An 18,481-nucleotide genomic window follows, 5' to 3' on the forward strand; every position below is an offset into this window, starting at 1 on the left:
GTTTTTGAGTACAAAAAGGAACCTAACCAACCAAAAGACATTGATAATTTATAGTGTTATCTTCTCAGACAAGGAGAGCTCCTGAAAGAGCATCTGGCTTAAATCTCCTACATAGAATCATCTAACATTTCTTTTTCTGCATTGTGGACAGTGAACAGTTTAAAAGTAATTTTGTAGGATTGTTTTAAAATATTTTACAGTTTAAAAGTCATTTTATAGGATTGTTTTTATAGGATTGTTATTTTATAGCTTTAATGGGTTACTGTTCTGCAATTCTGGAGGGAGGGGAGAGGTAGGAATGTGTCATTTTTGGTATGTTTTGCCTGATACTGAGTCCTCTAGTCATAGTCCTCCTAATTTATTTTCCATTCTAGGTGCAGGGTATGGCTGCTTGGGCTTTGTTTCAGACCTGCTTTACAGTCAATATATTTGTGATAGAGTTTTCTTTTTAGCAAAATGTGTAAAGCACTTCTTGGTGTCATTAGACAAACTATTTAATAAAAGCATCTTGGAATGGTCAGAAATACAACAATATAGAATTGCAGACTCTATTTGTGGATTACTTACCACATGTCTTGTTTCTGTTTGTCTGCTGTGGTACCCTGGTGCAGTTGCAAGCTAGTGCTGGAGCCCTGGGCATAAGACCCATTGTGCCTGCCAGAGAAAATAAGGCCTTGTGTCCAGGAAAAATGATCAACTACCACTGTAGAACATCAACTCCTGCTCTCAGCAGAAGCAGCAGCAGAGCCTGGGTACTTAACACAGCTCTGCAATTCTCCTTCTGCTGTGGTCCTGTTCCTCTGTGGCACAAGCCAAAGAGATGCCCATACCCCTTGTACTACAATGTTTCTGAGATCCACGTGCTACCATCATAATGCTCAGCAAACACTTGTTACTCACAGTAAGTACTGATTTCACAAAGAAAATGTTATTTTAAGAGACTATATCTGAACAACTCTGATATAGCCTTCCATGCACTTTTCTGGATGCTGATAGCATTGATACAGTTAAACTAAAGTATCACTACTCAAAGGAAAAACAAGTGGGCTACAATAAGTATTTCTGTTACCAGAAGAAAGCTTTTTCAGCTTGTAGGTAAATTTAAATCTCATTTACATTCACTCACAGCTGTGATTGCATCGATTATATTTCCAATAAGGAATGTCTTCTATTTTCATCAATGAGTATAGAAATTACTGTGTCTGCTTTAATGTATGAAAGTACTTTATATAAATGTAAAGCTGGTTGATACTGTGGTTGATATAGTCTGTACAGACTGTTTTCTAATGGGCATTTCTGACAGGAAGTAATTTAGCAACTGTGATCCCAACACAGCAGGAAAAAAACAATCTATAGCAGTTCATGTCACAAGTATTATATAAATTATATGCTTCTGGGTCCAAAATTCAATACATTGTAATACCAAAGAATTAGTATTTATTTTATACCAAGCCACATTACATGAATAAATGCAGTTCTTCAAAGATGTAGAGGCCAAAAGTCTAAGCATTGCCAAAATCAAAACGTCACTACGATCCAAAATAGAGGGAACAGTAACAATAAGATCACTGCATAGTCAAGTTGCTCTGCTAAGTTGGTACAAAGTAAGTTACATGTGCATTGTCTCTCCTAAACCTACTGTAAATCAGGAGATTATTTCAGCCTCTGAAGCAGCAAAGTAAACTATGCAGGCCTCCCAATCACCTTTAATACTCACCACAGATGCCCCACAATATGGGTAAGATGACAGCAATGGTGTCTTTTTTCCCTTGGGAGGTACACACAAAGCCAGCCCCAGGTTGGCCTTTCATTGACCTGGCTGCTGCTCACACTACAGTGTCCTCAGCAGAGCCTGAGGTTAAGATGAGCATTCCCCAAAGCAGCTATGAGCTAATTCAGCCATAGCACACCAACTATCCTATGACCCCTTATTTCATAGCCCATAGCAACAAGATGCATTTGGACAGGACTGGTGGCAAAAGGTTATGGAACATAACTTAGAATAAAAGCTCAAAATGAGGATTTTAAAGGGAAAAAAATATAGCTGGAAATGATTAAAGTACTGCAGGGTGGTTTATGTCAGGCCAGTAAAAATTCTTTATACTTCTGGTTGCATAGTTCAATAAATGTTATAAATAATTTGCAACAATTAAAACAAGGATAAAGAAAGTGGCTTCACATGGGACCGTGTTGGAATTGTGCCATCAGTAAGGCTGAGCTGTGGTATTTGACAAAAAGCCCTGTGTCAAGGCAAACTAATGACTATTGTTTGGTAATTAAAGCTCTGAATTTTCAGGCAAAATAACAGACCATTTTTCTTATTACACAGACACATTTCATTTCAGCTTGAGAGGATAAGAGAACAAAAATATCCACTGTTGAATGATTGCTTTTTGTTTTCCTTCTCCTTTTCTCCTTTGGTCTCACTTACATTACTCCTTCACTTTAGCATCGTGTTCTCAGATCAGCTCCTCTTTTTTTTTTTTTTTCCTATTGTTTCTTCCTCTCCAGCCCACACATGGGCTTTAAAAAAAAGAAAAAGGCAAGGGAAAAAAAAAAAAAGAGATAAAAACTACTAGGGACTGGAGCTAATGCTACTGTGAAAAACTCTTCTTCTTTGAATCAGCTATTGCCAGCCACTTCCTTTCCCCTAACTGTACCCTTTAAGAGCAGCATTTACCAAAGCTTAGCAAAACATTTTTAGTCTCTCTGTGTATCTCTCAACTAATCATCCTATCCTAATATTTTAATACAATTCAAAGCTGTCACCTGTATATGTATATATATATATATATATATATATATACACACACATACTCACTGCTTCCAGATGCTAAGAGGTCTGCAAATAACTAAAGAGAACTGTCTAAGAATTGTGGCTTAGAACACAGACATTCACTACATGTTTTATTGCCTGCTTTATTCACAAACTGGGAATTCCTCCATAGGCCTGCAAGACTAACACCAAATAAGAACTACGACATCTGTCAGCATAAATATAGGCCTGAGTGATGAAGGAATGTCTCATCTTGGAATAGCTCACTCTCTTAGGCGAGTCAGGAAGTTACACACAACATCACTGCAAAAACATTGTTTTTCCTGTTGCGGTAGACCTCTGCTACAGAGATGACTACGAATACCGAAGTTGCTATTGCCAGAGTTCAAGAAACCTATTCTTCCTTCTCTCAGTTTGAAAAAAATGAAATCTTCCAGGAAGGGGAAGTACAATCTCCTGTAAAGCACCTTAGAGAACTCCCCGCATAGCGGCAACTAACTCCTGTGCAGAAAAGCAATACGAGAGAAGCCTGAGGGACAATATGCAGAGTCTGTTCGCTCTCTGTAGACAAACCAGTGGGTGATGCAGGGTTGTCAGAGTTTGTTTGAGATCTGCATTGTGGCAGTATTTAATGAAATTTGTAATTTCACTTATTTCCATTCTATTATGCCTACAGCATGCTGCTGTAAAGTAAAATAATGTGTCAGTAAAATAATGTGGGTGGCTTGTAAACTCCTATCCGTTCACCACACCACACAGCACAAGCAGGAGCTGAGGTGTAGGCAACAGTCATCTGTAACATGCAACAATGAAACCTCACAGAGGGGGTCAGGCTTAAAATAGCAGTGTATTTACATAATAGTATTTACATACTATTTTTTGATAAAGAATGAACCCACATGTACCTAGTTTCAGGAGTGCTTACATGAACATCTAAACTTTCTGATAACTTGCCTCTCCATGAGCCTCTTCAAATATATTTTTGGTGAATACCCAAGTTTGATGATCCAGACTCATGACAGACTTCAAGGGATGGGAAAGTGCCTGCATGGACCATAGAGGACTCTCTGCTCTGGAAAGTACTTTGTGCCTCACTTTCAGGCAGGTGGGCAGTCACAGGCAAACCAGCGGGCTGATGTCAAGTGGGGGGTGCAGGTCTTTTCAGAATAAGCCTTTACTTACTTGTGAGTGCATCTGACTGTTTCTAATGAGTGGGGCCAGAAACATTTGACATATAGTCATGAAAAATGTTACTACCTCACCCACTTCCTGAGCTGCTCCCAGCCCTATCCTTATAAGCTGCTGCATGCCACCCCTCATGCAGTGGAAAGTGCATGAGACCCTAAGCCTGGCTTCCTCTCAAGTCAAACCCTGCAGGAAAAAATTCTTCTGGAAATACAGGACCATAAATAAATATTTGGGTAAGCACAAAATAATGATGAGTAAATTCTGCTTCTTGTAGACCCTGAGTTTCCAGCTTACACAACTCTGTGGTTTTGTTAACATACGAAAAATCAGCATCACTGTGCTGCTGCTGGATCTTTGCTAGCTGTTGATCTGCACTGCTGGCGTAGTGGTGTCGACTGTCCATACTTACGTAGTGCCCAGAGAATCACAGAATAATGGGGGTCAGAAGGTACCTCTAGATCTCAACCAGCCCAGCCCCCTACTAAAGCAGGTTCCCCTCGATCAGGGAGCACAGGAATGTATCCAGGCAGGTTTGGAAACCTCCAAAGAGGTTCCACCCTCCCTGGTCAGCCTGTGCCAGGCCTCCCTCACAGTAAAGAAGTTTTTCCTTGTGATTAACTGGAGCTTTTTGTGTTCCAGCTTTTGTCTATTACCCTTTGTCCCATCACTGAACACTACAGAAAAAGTGTTGCCCTATTCTCTTGACATACACCTTTTACATACTTGTAAGTATTAATGAGTTGTGTCCCCCTGTCCCATCCTGTCCACTCCAGGCTAAAGACCCCCAGATCCTGCAGCCTTTCCTCATAAGGAAGATGCTGCAGTCTCCTGATCATCTTGGTTGCCCTGTGCTGGACTCTCTCCAAAAGTTCCCTGTCTCTCTTGAGCTGGGGAGCCTAGAACTGGACACAGGACTGCAGATGAGGCCTCACTCGGGCAGAGTAGAGCGTGGGGAGCAGAACCTCCCTCGACCACACGCTTCTTGATGCACCCCAGGATGCCATTTGCCTTCTTGGCCACGAGGGTACATTGCTGTTTGATGCTTAGTGTTATCAACCAGGACTCCCTGGTCCCTCCCCTGGAGATGCTGCCCAGCAGGTCACTCCCAACGTGTCCTGGTGCACGGGAGCCTCAACACGCTGTGCCACAGTGTCGGGACTGAGCAGTGGCACAAGACAGGGGGTAGCAGGTCCGAAGCAGCACGGAGCAACCGCGGCCCGTGTGTCAGCTTCCCGCTGTGCCGCGTGCGGTGGCAGTTGCCGTGGCTGTGCAGCGGGTCAGTGCCCGTGGGCCTGGATGTGCCCTTTTGGCATCCCCAAGTTCACGGAGGTTTGCCGCGGTCCGTGCGCCTGACGCGTGGGCTGAGGCGCTGCGGCGATGCACAGACCTGCGCAGACGCGCACGCCCCGACACATCAGGACGGTGCTTATCACCGGTCACACATAGGGCTATTTATGAATCTCCGAACATGAGCTCTCGGACACCTACTTCTGGCGCACCGGAGCCCAGCGCGCCTGCAGCCGGACGGCGTGTGGAGGCCGGGGCGCGCTGCTCGGGCAGAAAGCCGGGTGAAAGGCCGCGGGGCCGAGCCGGGCCCTGCCCGCCAGGGTACCGGCCTCCGCTTCCCCTCCGCGGGCAGCCCAGAGGGGCGGGGGTGCCCCTGCAGCGCGGCCGCCAGCGGCAGCCAGTCCCGCCCCGGAGGCGGTCGGTGCCGTCCCCTTTAAGGGCCGCGGCGGAGAGCCCCGCCCGCCTATTTCCCAGCGCACAGGAAGTGGGGCCGCGGCTCCGCGGCGGGGCCCGCGCGGTGAGTACGGCCGCCCCGCGCCCCTCACGCCCTCCCCGTCCGGCGCCTCCCTCCCGCGCTCCTCTCTCCGGCGCGACGCGCTCCTCACCCACTGCTCGGTCCCTCGTCTGCCGCCGGGAAGGTGCCGAGCGGCACCCCGGGAGCCCTCCCGGCCCGGCCCGGCTCGGCTCTGCTCGGCCCGGCCGGCGGGCAGCGACATCGCGGCAGGCCCGTCCCCGCGACCCGCGGTGTGCGGCGGGGCCGGGGCTGGCGGCCCGCGGCCGGCGGAGGGGCGAGGGAGCTGCCGGCCCGGCGCTGCGGGCCGCGGCAGTGCCCGGAGGGGCGAACAGATGGGATCGCTCCTGGGCAGCGCTCCTCATCGCCCTCGTGGCGGGGGCCCCGCAAACCGAACGCGATTTTCCCTCTTAGTGCACTCTCAACAATAAAATGAATCTCTCTATTCCTTCTCGCCGTTGCGTTTCCGTTGCTTTAAGGAGCTGGGGAGTGCGTTTTGGGAGATGCGGGCATCCAGAGGCAGCGCTGGGGATGCTACGGGGCCGAATCTCTGCAGAGAGCATCACTGCCCATCTCCCCGCTCTTCTTGAGACCGGCCCCGATCGGTGATAGCGGGAGACTGGAGAGGTCACAGTTGCCGTCTCTCCGTTCCAGTGCATGGGCTGGTCGGCGATGGCATTGTAATTTGCTCAAACCGCAAGAAGCCCAATTCCTTCCGCCATCAACCCCCACCCCACCCCCGCCCCAAGCTCCCCAAAGCAGAAGAAATTATGAGAGCGCACTTGATTATTTCCAGTGGGGTGTTTAGACCTGTTTAACGGTGGTTTTCATTTGTTTTTTGTCAGTGGGGTTCTTGGTCAGTAAATTCTGTGCTCTCGTAAACCGTGAAATTTGGAACGTTTTGATGTTGAACATCAGAAATAAAGCTGCATCGTTGTCATCGGACCGTTAACCCTGAAACTAACTCATGTATAGAAGGAATGCTAAAGCAGAAGCATGGCTTTTGCGTTTTGCAAGACAGCTTTTAAAGCTAAGTGTAGGAAAAGTTACAACTTGATACTGTGTGTTTTCAGTAAAGCCTGATCCAGATCTGCATAATTAACATTTACTTTGTTCTGTGGTTTTGTAGTTTGTTTGGTTGTGGTTTTTTCTCTTCAAGTCCCTCTGTCAGGTGGAAACTGAGACACTGATCGCTTCTGCTAAGCTTGTGGGTGATGGGTAAGGACTATGTGTATTCTTTTACTCTGATGGGTAACTTTGAAGAGCTACAAAAAAGGGTGAAGCTGTTTTAATGCTGAGTAAATGTCCTTCAACACCTACAGTATCACACAGTGAAAGTTCTTTCTTTTTTTTTCCTATGGGACTGTACATGCAGAGGCCTGGCCTGTGAGAGAGTTTCTTCTTTTCCAGCATGGATGGGCTGAAAGTTACTGTACTGCTTCAATGTGTTTGAAGGAAACTTCTGGTTTTCCCGTGTTTATTAGCTAGACAGTAAGTCCCAAAATGCTGTCAAAGGCAGTGGCTTGGAAGTATTCCCAGTAGCTGTCAGTGGAGAGAGATGCATTTTACTCAAGGGGTGTTAGCTGTGGGCCTCAATTATACCCTGAGGCTTTTATGGGAGACTGTCCCAAAAGTATGCCCTTATCATAAGGATCAGGAGACCCACAGTGTTGCTATAGCACCACTGTCCTAAGCTGCAGTTAAGCTGAAAATGGAAGGAAGAATAAGGGTTTTGAAGTACAGGCGCAAACAGAAATTGTTTAGCTTGTCTGTTCCTGGAGGAAACCCACTAAAGGGTGTGATTAAGATCAGTTGATCGTGAATAGTTCTTTCCCTTCTTGATCCCATGACTCCGTTTCAGTGTCTTCCTCAGGCTTAAAGGAAGAAGAAAAAAAAGAAAGAAAACTCTAAGCATATCATTAAGGCTGCAGCTTCATGGTTGACGTTGCACCAAGTTATTCTTGAATTGAAATTCTTTGCTTTGAAAAGTTCCAGCCCTGGGATACAGGTCTTCCCAAGTCAGTGAGAAGCATCTTCTGAGGGCATAGTTAAATGATAAGTAGATGTGGTCTGTTGCCAAGAAAACCCACAAACATATCTGGCACAACAATTTCTACTGCTGCACTACAGGCTGCTACTTTGGTGCTTGCCAGAAGTGTTCTGTGGACCTGCCTCTTTTGAAAAGGAATCACCAAAATGATCAGAACTTTTAAAAGAGATAAAACCAAATTTGGGGAAGGGAAGATATAAGAAATAGGAGGCCAGGCTTTTTTTACTGCAGAAAACAAATTGCACAATATTTTCCTTAGCTCTGAAACAGTCTGTCATTATGAAGCAAGCTTCATGACTCGCAGTATTTTCTCTTTAAACAGTGCTGAAGCAGGATCATGGAGGTGGGATGAATCTCAGGCTTTGGATAAGGATTTGGGTGACACTGGAACTGATAAAGTGCTTGGCTTTCAGTTAGCTCATCTGTCTTCTAGCCTCTTAGAGGATCAACCCTCCAGAATAAAAGTATAGGAGGAGACCGTAATCATCTTGTTTCTGGAGAAGTAAAATAACAAATAGACCAGGGTTTCAAGCACAAGGCTTTATTAAAAAAGAAAAAAACAACAGAATGAAATCTTTACAGAAAAACAGTTCTCAAAAAAAAAGAAAATGTGAAAGTGTCTCAGGAGCTTAATAGCTTTTGTAGAAAGAGAAAATAAGATACTGTGCTTTATCTGTGCAACTAATTGTGTTCTTGCAGGCTTAGTGCTGGAAATGGAGAATGAAATTGTAACTTGCAAGGTATTCAGAAGTGTAATGCTTTAGTGAGGGGATGGGAATATAGTTTTACTTCTGAGTTGATGCCACAGCTTATCAGAAGAATCAGTGCAAGGGCACTTCTCACTGTCTGCCAGAACTGTTCCATTTGGCATGATGATTAGAAAATAGGCAATAATATTGGTGGAAGAATTTGAAAGTGTGCAATGACTTCAGTACACTCAGTTTCTTTCTTATGAAGCTCTTTTTTGAAAATCAAAAACCCAAAAACATGTGTGAAGGCAGTAGCAAGCTGCAGCCTTCCTTGTCCTGAGTGTCTTTGGTGCAAAAATAGTGGGACAGGATTCTGTCTGAGGCGCTTTGGAGGTGCATCTGTCTGCTGCTTTCATCTAAGCCTGTTAAAAAATGTTACAGTAAGGCTGTGGGGATCTTACTTGTACCTAAAAATGTAGATAGACAAGTCAGGCAGCTTAGTAGTTGTTGGATGTCTTACACTTTGTTGTGTGCCTGATTTAAACTGGTGGTTCTGATGGTCACTGCTGGCTGAGAAACTGTTATTCTTTAAGAAAGTAAGAGTGACTAGATAATCGTGGCAAGCTCTATGTAGTCATTAAAGAGCAAAGGTTCAAGAGGAAAGGAAAATGAGCTTTTTGTTCCTAATCCTGGAAGATTTTACTGCACGTGAAAATAGGGCACACTAAAATATGTGCGAGAAGCTTGTACTCTTTCCATGCTGGCACTAGTCTGTCCATCCTGCTTCTCTTTGGTTTATGCTGAGGCTGGCAGGAGACACTTGCCCCACAATTATATCAGAGTGGAGTGAGGTGGGAAGAATACCTTCTAAAAATCTCTTGGTTTACCTTACCTCTTTTAAAAGGCTTTTTTCATTCACAAACTGAATGCTTTAAAACTTACTGGGGAGTTGGTAAGGCTGGCAAGCCATTGCAGGTGCTGGGAATGCCAATGTGAGCCTTGGAAAGAGCATCAGTGGGGCATCGGTGTTCCAAAGCCATGTTCAGAACATTCACATATGACTTGAGGTAAGGAAGCTATCATGTGAGGAAATCACAATCATAGAAATCTTGCATGTACTTTTTTACTCTAACCATTTCCTGCCATTCTTAGTTATCTCCAACTCTAATAAAAAATAGCTGTAGTGATTGGCCTGTTTACTCATTAGCATCTGCCTGCAGTACACGTCTTCCAGCACTATGCTCTTATTGGGCCCAATTACCTCCTTTAGCTCCCACCGTGGTCTTGGGAGGTTCTTGGACCTTTCTTCCCCACACTTAGTGGTGCTGTTTCACTGGTGAAGCAGCTTCTGGAAGAGGATATTTCTCCTTTATGGTCCTGGGCTTTCTAGTAGGGATGTCACTTCAGAGCAGCTATTTGGGAAGCCAAGATCAGCACTCAGCAGTCAGCATTTGTGTCCTGGTGTCAAAAGTGAGTCCTCTTGTCAACTTCTCTGCTATGGCCAGAAATTATCCAAGCTGTCAATTAATGAGTTACTTTGATGGAGAGGTAAGAACATTTACCCATGTGAGTTTCAATGCAAGTACACAACAGACAACTCGGGAAACAGTGTGCAGAGCTGCAGTAGTGCAGCCATCCTGGCAGTGCAGGAGTGGCTGGACTGATGCTGGGAGAGAGCTGGGCAAACAGATACATTTGGCACTTGTTCTCTAATTTTACTCTTCTGTGTAATTCTACAGGGAATTTCTCTTAAGAGAAACTCGTATTCCACTTGTAGAACAGCAGTAAAATTCCTTCATGGCTTATGAATGCTCTGGAGATAGGTCCTGCCACATACTTAGTGGCTGTCACAGGCAGCAGTCCGCTCATCGAGCTGCACATGACTCAACATTGGTTCTCATGTTCAATGGTGAAATAGTAGTGCTGAACAGCTAGGAGTTGAAAGGTAGACTCAGAAATGCATGCATGTATTACAATACTTATATGTAATAAGCATTTTCAAGTATATTTAAAGCTGAGGGGTTTTTTTAACCCTCTCTAGATATCTGCTTCTTGTATTTGACAAACATCAACCACAAACTGTTAAAATGTGTCTGTACTGTTGATCATGCCTTTTGTCAAGACAGTAGATGAGCACTTTTGTGCAAGTCAAAACAGTTGCATGCCTTGAATTCTCCAGAACGTAGTATACAAAGCTAGACTCATTTTAAAATTAACATTAGGATTTGAAAATCAGGGTAATTAGTCCCAGATTATCTTGTAAGGGAGAAGGGACTTAATAATTTTTTCATATGCCAGTTGCAAGGGAAAGACATGGAAGAACAGTTTGTAGCTTGCAGAAAGGTGTGAGAGTTTAAAGCTGATGGCTGAATTGCTGCTGTACAGAGGTGCTGCAAATAATTTTGGTTGTAGATGCTATGGGTATGTCCTGTGGCATTTAACATGAGAGAGTTAATTGCAGCATGATACCTAACCAGGCAGATTTTGTGCTACTGCAGTGTGCATACATGTGTTTGCATGTGTGTATTGTTTCTGTAGAAACAGAAGAAATAATACTCAAATGGTTCTTTTGGGTTGAGTTTTTGTTGCCGTTGCAAGGGCAGGTGTTGAGCAGTGATGCACAGGAAGCAACTGAAGCTTGTTTGGAGCGTGCTGCATTAAAGTGGTGGAACTACATTAAGGCAGAGGAAATGAGGTAAGTGACCTTGTGCCTTGAAGCACTCTATGAAAATACAAAATGCTAAATCTTGAGCACAGTTTAGAGTCTCTGGAATTATATAGAAGTCATCAGTGTCACCTAAAATCACAGAATGGTAGGGGTTGGAAGGGGCTTTTAGAGATCATCTAGTCCAACCCCACTGCTGAGGCAGGTCCACCTAGATCAGGTCACACAGGAACACATCCAGGTGGGTTTTGAAAACCTCCAGAGGAGGACCCTCCACACCCTCCCTGGGCAGCCTGTAGATGAAACCAAATCTGTCGTGCAAGATTGTTTTGGGTGATAGCTTTCAGACAACTTGTGGTTGTGCTTCTGCTGACTCTTAAAGATTTCCACAAGCAGTGGTGTCAGAAAGGATAAGGACACTTGTCAGCACTATTGCTACCACTCACAGCCCCAGGGGTGGCAGGTGGCTTGCATGTCTTCCTACATGCTCTGGTAGAGTGGAAATGAAGACTGATGAATGATAGTTTGGAAACTTCTGATAGAGATAGAAATCTGGAGACATAAAATTTGCAAATTAGGAGGATGATTATCAGCTGTGGCTGATGCTGATGTGACTGGTGTGCCTGCCTTTTCCCAGCACAGTCTGGAAGCAATGTCTGTGCAGGGTAAACTCTGCCCCAGCACTCCCAGTGCTAGAACATGACTGAGTTTTAACATACAAAATGCTGTATCAGATTCTACTATTAATTTCACAAAATATGTTCCTTTAAGGTGGTTTGTTTGGTCACATAATCCAGTGACGTGGAGTTTTTTGCATTTAACCCTTCAGAGTTGCTCCTTAGTTGTGTAAGACCCTGAGCTTCTGTTAGAGTTTTCCCTAACTAGGTGGAGAGATGGAAGTGTAACAGGAATTTAAGTTGTCTGTTTGAAGGGACAAGAGGAGAAGGTAACAAGACCTTAAGAAAACATTCAAATGGCTTAATAAGAGTTGCTGCCAGTAGCACCATCTGTCAAATGTAGCATTTGGAATAGTTTGCAACAGGTGTCTGTGGTTATAACCTGTGTGTCCCTTGATGTGTAGCAAAAAAACCCCAACAAACTGCAGAATGTGAGCACAGCAGAAGAATGGCACAAGGAATGTGAAAATATAGGTTTACAGAAACTCCTGGCTTCTCTCTCTGCCAAATCATGACCTTCTCTTCCTGAAGAGAGATCAATTTCCTGAAGAGATGAGGAACAAATAAGATGGTCCAAGTGGTCCAAAGACTGACTTCAGGGACTGCAAATACAAAACGAAGAGAGATAGAGCAGAGTAAGGCCAAGTGTTGAGTGCTTGGTGTTTCTATTTTTTGTACTGATGTCTTTTTCAATGTAAGGAAGCTTTAAGAAAAAACTGAAGCCAAGATAGATAGTTCTGACAAGCTGCTGTCCTCTCAGCTTTCAATGAAGCCCGGTATTGCTACTCCTCTAAGAGTAAGTTAAGGCTTAGTTATAATGTCAAATTGGAAAATTACAGATGACATGAGTGCATCTAGCTGTGCTTTTGGAACGTACCACATGTTTCTCAATCATCTGGCATCCAACTTTCACTTCTGGTGACATATTCGTGGCTGATTTGTTGTGCTGAAAGCAGAACCTACCCTACCACACTGCTTTTTATCCATTCTAAAGATATTTGTAGGTTCCATTCCTTCTATCCTCTCCAGAAATGCAGCTGTCCTTTTGCCTTTGATGAAGTGTACAGTGTTATGAGCACGGTTTGGAGGTTCTGCCAGCCTTCAGTGAACAGACCTGAGTTGGTAAGGTTGCTCAGGTGATGTGCTCTGGACTGAGAGCCCACCTTGCTGCCACGTTACAGTGACAGATTGTACATATAGATGTATAATTTATCCAGTCTCTTATGGACAGAATGTTGTTAATAAGGTTATTGGAAAGCATGTAGTAAATGTAATTGGTTTCTTGCCTAATGTTGGGAATAGCAGTGGAAAGTGTTTCCCTGATAACTGTAGTAAGGTTGCTACTTGTGCTTTTCTTCCCATTTCTAGATAGAACTTTCACAAGCTGTAGAGTAGGCAAAAGAAGTCTAGTGTGGTCATATAACACTGCTGCTCCTTTAATTGCATTATAATAACAGGAAGACTTGCTTCTCTGAGTTTGGAGTTTGTGGGTTTTTTGCCAAGTTTAAAAAGGGGAATAGTGCCTACAGCAAGCTCAGTAGTGCAAACTGTAGTATAAACTGAGTTGCTAAGGGATATGGTTTAGTTTAGTGATGGACCTGGCAATGTGAGGTGAGTGGCTGAACTTGATGATATTAAAGGTCGTTTCCAACCATAATTAGTCTATGAAAAGGTCTGTAAAATAGAAAAAGTTACTTATCTTATGAAGCTGTAGGTAATGAGTCTTTCAGGATAGCTGTTTAATAATAATGATTTAAAAACACACAGGCAAGCAAACAAAACTCCTTCAACTAGTCTTACTTAGGGCATTTTACCTAGTTTCTTGCTAAGCAGATGTCTCCTTGTAAAAGCAGTAAAGTGACTATAAGCTGACTCCTGTTTCCTGGCCTTATCTGAAATAGGATAATACTGACCAGTGTAGTTAAGACGTAGCTGTTTGGGTTTCAAGTTCCAATTTCTATTCAGCAGTTTCCAGACAAATGGACTTGCTTTGGCTTCACAGAAGCCAAAGCAGGACTCCTGTTCATAAACTCATTGCCTACTTTGGATTAGGTGTAAAGTAAATAATTTGAATGATGTTGTTCTTTCATTTGTCCACTTAACTATGCAATGGGTTGGGTTTTGTGTAGGAACAAGAGCAAGGACAATGATAATTTGTTTGCTCCTCTAACTTGTGGGAGATAAAGTCACTTAAGCAAAAGGCTTGTTTTCTTCTTGTCATTTCACAGTAAATTAGCAAGAATTGTGTTTAAGCTGTTTCAGTACGGTGAGTGTTTCCTTCATTTGAGGATGACAAGCATGATTGTTTTCTTTCCAGGGACTGTTGTGGCCAAACCAGCAGGATTTCTAGATTACTGGATATCACCTGCTCGCTTTCACTGCTGCATTAGCTGTAGCACTGAGAACAGGGACAATAAAGTCCATATTGCTTCCTGGTCTGTCGGCTTGCTGTGCTGATTTCTCTTCTGGTCTGGGATACAGGGATGGGAAGGGCTGTGTGGTACAGGGGCAGGATGAGTCCTTTGCACTGGCCTGATGGTCTGCATTGCTGTTGTAAAAACACATGCCAATGAACTTGGGGAAACTGGGGCAGAAACTGCAAGAGTGTGTTTGGGAAGGCTCTGAAGAGCAAGCCCTGCTTGATTATTCTTTGTAGGATAAGCCTGGGTATAATCTATCTTACAATGATTGAATTCCAAGAGTAAAATTAAATGCTACTTGTTTCTATGTTTTTTTTTTCTTAAAAAAGGTTAGTATAAAGTGTACTGCTTCAGTTGCGTCTCTTGAAAAGATGCAATTAACAAACAGCAGCTGATCCAGGAAGAAGACAGAGTTTCTAATCGATAAATTCTCTCTAGTGTTGAGTGTGAGTTGATCTATTGCACGAAACAAGTGAGATAAGAAGCCCTGTTTATCTTCCCTGTGTACTGGAATCTCTAATAGGACAGTGGGAAGTTGTGGAGGGTTAGTCGTAATTTATTTTTGAGCACAGCATTTCTTCTGGCAAAATCACAGTGTTGCTTTTGGAAAAGAAACCGTTTGCATAGGGAATATTATTTTGGGAGTAATAGATCCTGTGATTGTTGTCACCTGTCGCTGAAGTAACGTTTTCCTACAGGTTCCCATGCCTCAACTACTTTTTTCCTGGTATACTGTGACCACCCCTGTAATCCTTGTGCCAAAGGCATGAATGTTTTTCCTTCCCATTCCGGAGCTAAGCAAATATCCTAAGTTACCTATTGCAGATATGTTTGAGCACTTTATAATTCATCACAGGCTGTCCTTAATGTATGCAGTGGTTCTTGTGTTGACTGTCTGGTGAGGTTTTCTTTTCCCATGTCCTTAATTAAAAGTGAAGTAAGATGTTCAGCAATCAGTGTGTAGTCATCATTGTCCCCCTGTCTTTGGAAGTGCTTACAAGTGAGAGTTGATAACAAAGCAAGCAGAGGGAGACAAGAAAGCCCAGACCCATGAATGAAAATGAGGAGCAGTGCTAAACTGATGGCTCAGCACTGTTCTGGGTGGTTGGCTGATGAGCAGCCAGGTGAGGCTGGCTGCAGTAACATAGATGACTGCATAGCTGATACTGCTGGAGTCTGCTGTGTCAGTGATGGACGTGAGCCAAGTGCAGCCATTTCCTTGGTTTATCAACCAAGTGATGCCAATAAGCTTTTCAGAATTAAGAATCACAGGTTTTGAGGTTGAGTTAGATCTGATGGAGAACCGATAGTGTCACCTACTCTCCCAGGGCAGATTTGTCTCTGTTTGGGTTGGGTTTTTTTAACTGTTGCACTTCTGATGTAGTTCTGCAATGTCTGGAAAAATAACTACAGCAGCTACTCTGTCCTGTTGAGGGCTGGTGTGTGCACTTAGGTTTGGTCCTATGCAATAGTCTCCGGGTGAGCATGCCAAGGCAGTATGGCACATGATGGGAGTGCTGCAAAGGTACAGAGAAGGACATGAGGAAATGTTGATGGAAATCGTAAGAGATAGCTGGAACTAAAATTCACTTTAGTGTCAGATGGATAATGTGAGTAGCATAGCTGAGGTACTGTGCTTACAAACAGAACTTTTATGATGAATTAAAACTGTGTGTTATGCTCTAAACTTTCAGAAAGTTGAAAATCAGCTGCTGCTTGTTCTTGATGTGGTTGATTTACTGTGGGCAGTACTTGCGATGCGTGTAAGCACATCTCTCAAATTCTTCAGGACTTATTGTAAAGCCTCTGAGTTCTAAAATATTTTGTGATGATTTTTACATTCCTACTGGTTTGCTTGTATGTAGATCTTCTTTCCAGAAACTGATAGTGGCTCTCACTTCTCTGCCATCCAGCAGTGTGTGTGCATGTGTGTACATGTGTGCTTGGGAAGCAGAGCTGTGACTGAAAGCAAATCAGATGGTGGAGTTGTGATAAAAACATGTTACTTAGTACAGTGAGTTACTAAACTGAAAAATTAGCTTTCTGTGGAAAGTGAGAACTATGTTCCCAAACTCTTCTCTGAGATGTTTTTTTCCTCTTTGTTTCCCCTTTTCTATTCATCTTCCCTGCAGCTGAAAAATCTGACTTTCATACTCATTTGACTAGAAATATATAATAAAACCCTGAACAAATTTCTTTGTGTCTTTCCTGAGGGTATACCTCAGCATAGTAAACAGACATGTGTTTCTGATGATGGGTTTGAGGTTTCTCACTCTAAGGTTTATGCAAAGATGGTCTGTGACAGCAAAAGATGGCCAGTTTGCTTTGTGTTGGTTTCAGCAAGTGAAAAAATAACTGTGCACACAGTGTTTATCCAGTTCTCACAAGCAATTCTCCTTTCAGTGACACTCTTCTTCAGAATAAGGAGGAATATTCAAGGCATGACATTGGATCTTATGTTTTCATTGTTTAACTTGCCAAGCAGAGAAGTATGTCTGTGTGGACGGGGTTTAAGACAGTGAATATCTGTGGCATCTGGGTGAAATTATGAACAATAACTATGAATATCAGCTGGAATTTCATAAGCAGCTAAACTATGACCATCTAGGGCATGCTGAACGAAAAGGTTGTGTCTGAATTAGAACATGCTAAAATGAGGCATGTCCGTACAGTCTGGTGTGAAGCCGGGTGCATACTGAATTAGGTCATTGCTTTAAGTGTGAATGTTTCCCCTCTTTAGAGAGACTTACTCATCCTTTGCAACAAGGAACCAAAACAGAGTGCTAATATAATAAAAACAAATTTAAAAGCGTTTTCAATTAGCATGCTGGTCTGTTTCCTTGTGCTTAGAGAATCAATGAGCTCTTTTGTAAGGAACAGAAACATTTCCATAGTTGAATATACATAAGGCCCTGGAAATGCAGAAAGAATAACAACCAGTTGCTTCTGGAAAACCTGCAAATCTTTACAGGCATTGTGTAAGTGTTGTTTGTCTGAGATCATAGGGAGTATTGCACATGGACATGGTTTGAAGAATTAAATATCAACACGTGCAATTTAAATGTTTGGAACTCAAAACGCTGATCCTGGGGACTTGTGCATGATTACTTATTTCTGCATGATCTTATTGTTGTTGTTAATAAACTTCAGAATGTACCATGTGACACTGAATTAACTTTGCTTTTATGATTCTTGGGGTCCTGCATGTTTTTGCTAATTCGAGAGTTTCACAGCCCCTTTGTTCTTGTAATCATCTGCTGCAGCCTGGGAGTAGTTACTGGAATTCCTAAAATAGTCTGCTGTGCCAGATCTCATTCATATCCAATTTGGATTGTAAATATGCAAAGCTACTGCTTTTCTGGAAAGAAGGAGTAGTGAAAAGAGAGGGCTTGTAAACTTTCCTTTTCTGATGGGATGAGAATTAGGATTCCTACTGGCCTCGCTCACTCCTTGAAGGATGTGAAATGAAGTCTGTGCCTGATTCCTTTATGATGACTTTTCTCAGCAGAATTAATACTGGGAAAAAAAACCCAGAGGTGTCCAAATTGGCTCAGTCTCACTGCTTTAGCAAACTAACTTACCCTTCCATGTGCAATTTAAAATGTTAATGTTTTTTAACATAACTGGTTGCACAAATGTTCCTTGCCTTGGAAGGCCACAGGGGAGATGTAGTGGGGAAAAATGCCCGTTCTATGTGGTGTCCCATGAAAATTGTTCAAGATAAATAGGCAAGGCCTATCTCTATTCAAAAAGGCTGTCTTGTTAATAAGATTCTCACGAAGTCACTAGAAAAGGGTTTCAACTAATGAGAGAATAATTAGAGGCTTAGAAGGAAAAGAATCAGGAGCCTGCCATGGGTAGTTTCCATCCCTTCAGGAATGGCTTATTGTTTCTGTCCCTAAGCACCCCTTAAGGCACTGCAACATAAAACAGCCCTCTACTATAAAATAGGTAAAGTGCCAGTAGGAAGGCTCAGAAGTCTGCAGTTACTCACCATCTTTTGTTCTTGAGCTGGTGATGCAATGCAAGCTCTGAGTCCCCTGGAGACTGCTGACTTGCTTAATCCATACTTACCATAACCATGTATATTTGGCCACAGTTGAAGTTCTTAAGAACAGAGTTGTTCTTTCATTGCCCCCTGATATTGTCTGTGGGACTCCTAATCTCCTGGTGCATTGTGTCTTCTTGACACCACATCAGGAAATATGTTGTCACTTG

General features: G+C 43.2%; 1 protein-coding gene across 1 annotated transcript in view; it reads left to right on the plus strand.

Moving 5' to 3' along the window:
• The first annotated feature begins 5,721 nt into the window (after positions 1-5,721).
• CSGALNACT2 (chondroitin sulfate N-acetylgalactosaminyltransferase 2) overlaps positions 5,722-18,481 on the plus strand; it is a 30,941-nt gene continuing 18,181 nt past the window's right edge. The window contains exon 1 of the mRNA XM_062001633.1: positions 5,722-5,768. The gene's annotated coding sequence lies outside the window, so the exon portion shown is untranslated. The remainder of the gene's footprint in view (positions 5,769-18,481) is intronic.

Source organism: Colius striatus, chromosome 8, assembly GCF_028858725.1.
Source record: "Colius striatus isolate bColStr4 chromosome 8, bColStr4.1.hap1, whole genome shotgun sequence".
NCBI classification, from domain to species: domain Eukaryota; kingdom Metazoa; phylum Chordata; class Aves; order Coliiformes; family Coliidae; genus Colius; species Colius striatus.